The sequence below is a fragment of the Hydractinia symbiolongicarpus genome, chromosome 6, assembly GCF_029227915.1.
Source record: "Hydractinia symbiolongicarpus strain clone_291-10 chromosome 6, HSymV2.1, whole genome shotgun sequence".
Lineage (NCBI taxonomy): Eukaryota > Metazoa > Cnidaria > Hydrozoa > Anthoathecata > Hydractiniidae > Hydractinia > Hydractinia symbiolongicarpus.
Window position 1 is genome coordinate 20,067,025 of NC_079880.1, and position 6,086 is coordinate 20,073,110.

Below are 6,086 nucleotides of genomic sequence, written 5' to 3' on the forward strand. Positions count from 1 at the left end.
GTGAGCATAACATTAGTGTTTAAAAAATAAGAGCAGTACCTGCTCTCTCTCTATCTCCAAGAGTAATTTTTTTAATTTTACCATTAAATAATAATATAGTTGATCTCAAAAAAAATTAAAACACTATTTTGTTAATACCCAAATTCTTTTATTGTCTAACATTATCTAGAATCATGGCTGTGACATTTACAATATTTTAGTTTAACCATTTAGTTTAACCATTTGTTGCTTTTTTACAATATCAGGGCTGTGAAATTTTTTATTATTTTGGCTGCCCTTTGAATGTTCTTTACAAGATATTGTGTATGATGTGTCAAAATGGGCTACTAGAATAAATAGTTTGGCAATGAAGAAATTGTTTCGCAACTCAGTATTGCGAAAATCCTGATTCTTCCTAACCACGTATCAACACCAACTTCTCACCTGGAAATATCTGAAGCAGATCGTTTGTCTTCCTAACCACGTACCAACACCAACTTCTCACCTGGAAATATCTGAAGCAGATCGATTACAACTTATGCAAATACCAATCACATGTTTTCAACGATTTAAGAACAAAGTTAGTCGAGTTACAAATCAAGAAATACAACAATTTATCTCATGCTAGAAGTATCTACCATGTCCAAAAATAAAAAAACATGTGAACAAAAAAAAACATGTGTTAAAAGACTTCAGAGGCCGTCTTTTCCGTTGGGATAAAATTGAGAAAATAATATTTCTCTATTAGAAAAGTAGATAAAATCGACAATATCGTTAACGATTACATCGATCATAATTGACCTATAATTTGAAACCATTATTCTCTGCGTTTTTTCAGAAAGGATTTCTATTTAAAAATATACTGAATACTGGAAATTCTGGATTTATGGAAGATTATGTTTCTTCATCATAGTTTAAATAATTTGACCGAAATGATGAAACCTTATTTCTAAAGGCAATTTAGGAAAATGGCAAATTTTTGCTCACAAATAAATTGTATGGTAAAATCAATAAAAGAAATCTCTTTTTAGTTGCCCGCGTTCTGCTATTGACCCCTCCAATTTTTGGCCGTCGAAGCAAATTAAATGCACTTACTTGATAGAACAGAATTCTATTACAACTGCCAACAAGAAATTTCTTAGGTTGGTATTGATAAGCTGATCATATCTTTATCCTTATTAGACAACCCTCTATCTGCAACGCTGACAATAACAACGTCTTTAAGGCATATTTTTATTCTTCTGCCAGAGCTCGAAAGGAGTCTATTTTAATCTTACAAATATTTTTATCAATACCAGAAACATTTTCAAATTTTGCCAATCTCAGCAACTATTAATTAAAAACAAGTAGTTTTGTTCATAGCACTCTTCAAAAAGGAACAGTTGAAGCAAAAATTTCTAGATTCTCAAATATTCTCAAATATGGTTCGACAAAAGTTAACAGGCTGAGTTTCAATGACGCTTCTCAGACACACCACTGACGATGTGTATTCCAAAAAAAAATTCAGTTTAGTTGATACTATGAACTACTCCAGCATATTCAAGGCGGGCCATTACTAGAAGTCTGTCAATGACAACAATGTCACCTGGCTCAAGTGTAATAATCGTGCCGATGCTGTGGTAGAAGTATCACAAATACAAAAATCGCTAAATTTCATTCTGTTTTTAAGGAAATATTAGCCTTCTCTTGTGCAACAAAATAAATAGAGGCAGGCATCCATTTTCATAAATAGTGGTTGAAACCCGGCTCACAAAATGATCAGTTTACCGTGATTATAGAGTTTTCTCACTCCCTTCTCTTCACTGAGACCACATATCACTGGGGTTGGCCACCACGCAGTCCAGTAGCAAAGTTATAATGTCCTATTATTGTGAGTTAGTTTTAGAGCATCCAAATAAACTTTAATTCCCCTATTTTTCTGCTGGACTAATGTAGCATAACACCTCAGTTTCGACAGGGTCCATCAATGATCTTTGTAAGGATAAATGTTGGAACAATTAGCACGTGTAAATCTACTGCCAGTGTCACAAGATCTGACACACAGAATGTTACTTGTTTTAATTTACCCATGTCATACGTTGAGAATTTCTTCAAAATTTACACGTTTTAAGACATTCACATTATATTAAGTTTTCTTTATTTAATGTATCCTTGTTTAATTCAGTTTAAACTGCTTTACTGTTTTGTTTTTGACTGTATCTATTGTTTACCATTCTTTCCATATTTTTGTTCTTCGGTGTACTTTACATTAGACTATAAACCTACGTTTATTTTGCCAATTCCTTGCAAAAAAGGAATCAACACCGAAAATTGAGAAGATTACGGTCATGGTATGGATACTGTGCGTGATTTTGTCGGCTGATTGGTTATTTTTTCACTGCATTTATCAAAATATACATACTGGTATAGTGTGGTCTCATCTCTCATCCCTTATCATAATAGACGAAATGGAAATAGACGAACAAATTACAAGCGTTCGTTTAAGATGACAGCTATCATTTTTTGTGTGTTTATTCTATGTTTTATACCTGGTATAACTGCACACTATTATAGCCTAATTTGCGGTTATCCCTGACTGTGAAAGAAAGATAAAAATGTGAACAAAGATACGACAATTTCTACCAGTGTGATTTATTGGAAGCAATTTACTTGTCAAAAAACATTAGAACATAAACGAAGACTATCGAAAATAAAAGCTGGAATGAATAAAAGACTAAAAATCACTTCTTCGATTTCCACACAATGTTTTCTATTATATACCAACCATAGGCCAGCAGTTGTAAATTTAGCCATGCCGTGTTCCATTTCGGATGGTTCAGGATGGTCTTTAGCTCTATCACCATTCCAGAGAATGAGCCGGCACTTCTTACAATCCTTTACATGCCCACCCGGATTGAATTTGATGCTATTCTAGCTTTTTTTTGTGGAAGGATCTTTTTATACGGTACGTAAACTCTTGGCAAAAGTTTGCGTAATTTTTCGGAATCACAAACAATTCTCCAAAATTTCACACACACAAGTGTGCGTATGTGGCAACGATATGCGAGGGCCAATTGTAATCACTGCATTGCAATACTAACATCAAGATCGTTTCTATAAGTTCTGATGGCAAATCATCGAAGTTGAAATTGCGAACTAAAGTTTGAATAAAATATATATGTTATTGTTTTTGTTACAGGATAACAATACAAAATGATACAATAACGAATGTGCTTACCTTTCCGTGTGCAGTAAGATAAGCTCAGACTTCCAATTGAATGTCTGAGCCTCATAGGCTTTCTTGTGTCGCGTTGTGGACGATCTAGGGGAAATTATTATACCAAAAGTTAAGTTGAATAAACTCAAAATTGAATTTTAAAATATGGAAAATAAGACTATTTACCATTCTTTTCACTTTATTGGTAAAACGCAGTGACTGATAAGATTTTATTGAACACACAAAAGAGTTTCGATACTTTCTTACCTAAAGTAACAGTTTCGTTCCCTCCTTCGCTACCTTCATCTGTCTCATTTTCCTCTTCCCTGATTTCTAACGCTTTATTAACCTCTTCTCTCCTTTCAAATGTTTCATTATCCTCTTCGCCACCTTCAACTGTCTCTTTTTCATTTTCACTCAAGACAACATAGTGTTCTCCACATTCTTCGGCAAAATGTCCTAATGTTATTCTGTTAAAAGGGCAGAAGTCTGTTGGTGTTATTGTAACTTGAGCTTCAGGTCCCAGGGTTGAGATCAGCGTGATTTCGGTGTTATATAGCTCAGAGGGAGTTCTTAACGTTAGCTCATTACCATATGTCCCATTTGAAAATATTCTGTTTAAATATTCACTAAACTTCATTATCATAGGGATTTTCCTCTAAAAACCTCGCAATTTCGGCTCTAACTGTTTCGGCAGATCTGAAAATTCCATATTAAGTCAGCGCATGCGCTATAGCACTAAATTAGCAATTTCCATCACCAAGGGGGTCGTATGAAACGGAATACCCTTGATCTTGAAAAACATCAAAGCGATCTTGCTTTGTAAGTGGTACTAACAAATTCTTCTGATATAATTTTTGTTGTTCCTTATGAAGTTGCTTCAGACTTTTTCCATTTTTCTTCCGTTTATGACATTTCTTGAAATCTGCAATGTCCTCCACCAGAAACCATTCGGCCTCATTCCTGTCAGTCTTTGGTGATTTAAATTCCACAAAATACCTATTGTTGTATTTTCCCACCATCAACACTTTTCCATGCAGAACTAATCGATGCTTGGGTGCTTTTTTACCTTTTCGTTTTTCTCCATGTCTGACCAACACTTCATCGCCGATTTCATACTCAGAACACTTACTTCTTTTACGAAAGTAAGCTACAGTTCTATCAGCAATTCTCTTGTTGTTTGCTTTCACCTTATCCCTGGCCTTTTCGATACGCCGTTTTCGTTTTAGAATTTGATTTAAAGTGGGTAGTGACACAGGTTGAATAACTGGTTTGGCCTGACCCTCGACAGGAATTCCACAATTAACTAATTCGTTTGACTTCCGTCCATAATATACCTCGAATGCTGACTTCTATCCAAGTTCCTCTCGCTTGTCGTTATTTAAGCATTTTGTATATTTTGAAAGGTTTTCTACCCAGTTTACACCAACACGACCTTGAGTTATGAGATCGTATGATATCTTTTTTCGCAAAGTTCTATGCGATCTTTCTCCTTTCCCTTGTGATTGAGAGTGGTAAGGTCTGCTTTTAATCATTTTTATTTTTTTCTTCTGACAATACCTTTGAACTGATCCACAAAACTCTTTACCCTGGTCACTTTGTAAAATACTAGGGGTCCCATGTAAATTGTCAATTTTCTCAAGCTCCATTCTAACTTTGCTTGCATGTTTTGAAGTCAGTGGTACTAACCAGTGAAAGCGAGAAAAGACATCGAGTAAGGACAATACATAACGATACGTTTTTCTTTGATATTCAACTTGCATAGATCGATTTGATGGATAAGATGAACCTGGAAAACAAACAATACTTTTTTTAAATTGTCTCATTATCTAGCGTAATGAACACAAGTCAACTGTCGATAACGATAAAGGTAATACAAAAATACAAAGTAACATCATTTCACAATTATGTAAGTCAATTCAGTAACCTTGATCACAGTCTTTTTAATTTTGATGATAAGAAAGGGGGACCCAACGTCGCAAATAAACTAGAGGGCGAGGTTTTCTTCCCCATGCCTTTACATTTAATTTAAAATGATCACAGTATGAATAGAACCTACCTCATTTGCAGTGACTGGTTTAGGAGCTGCTTTGTTGCTGAATTTCACAGAAAATTTTTTAAACTCAGCATCATTTGATGTTATACTTAGAATTTTCCTGCCACTGATTCCCGCATATCCGTCCGCAGCTCTGTTCCTTAGTTCTTCATATCCAGCGGATTTACTTTTTTGAATGTTTTCGCTACCACTTTATTTAATTCACTTTTTTTCAAAACTCGTTTACCTTGAAAGAAAATAGTCCATTCGAATCTATTTTCAGATCATTTTTTAATCTCCAGTAGTTGATGTACGCGCTTCTGTGAGTGGCAGTCCTGTCTTTCACTGGGATTTTGGATTGTCCATCGTTCATTATCAACTCCCCTATTATCTCATACTCGTCTTCTCGCATTGGATCAATGTAACTTAACAATACGAACCTTAATTTCCATAACAAAATCAAAATAAAAAATTTGCGAAACATGTCTGGTCCAAAAACTATTCCCAAAATTAAAATCCGTTAAATTAAGTATATGCCGATGTCCAAAATCTTATCCTATCCAGTCTCGTCCAAAAAACCAAGTTTATTTGATGTAAGTAATAAATTATCTTTTATGCTAATAATATGCTATAAACCTCTCTATAACCTGCTACAACACAACTAACTTTATCAAAACTCACAACAGCTTGATGATTATTATTCAGAAGTTATTTCATTGTTTTGACACCTTGATAATAATGGTGACGCGTGTCGCTGCAGAACTCATGAGAGAATACTAGCTGGTGATGATAAAATTTTCGAAAATACAAATACAAAAAAACATAACACTTTTACTCATTCTTCACTTTTTTACTTTTACTTGTTTTCTGGGTTTT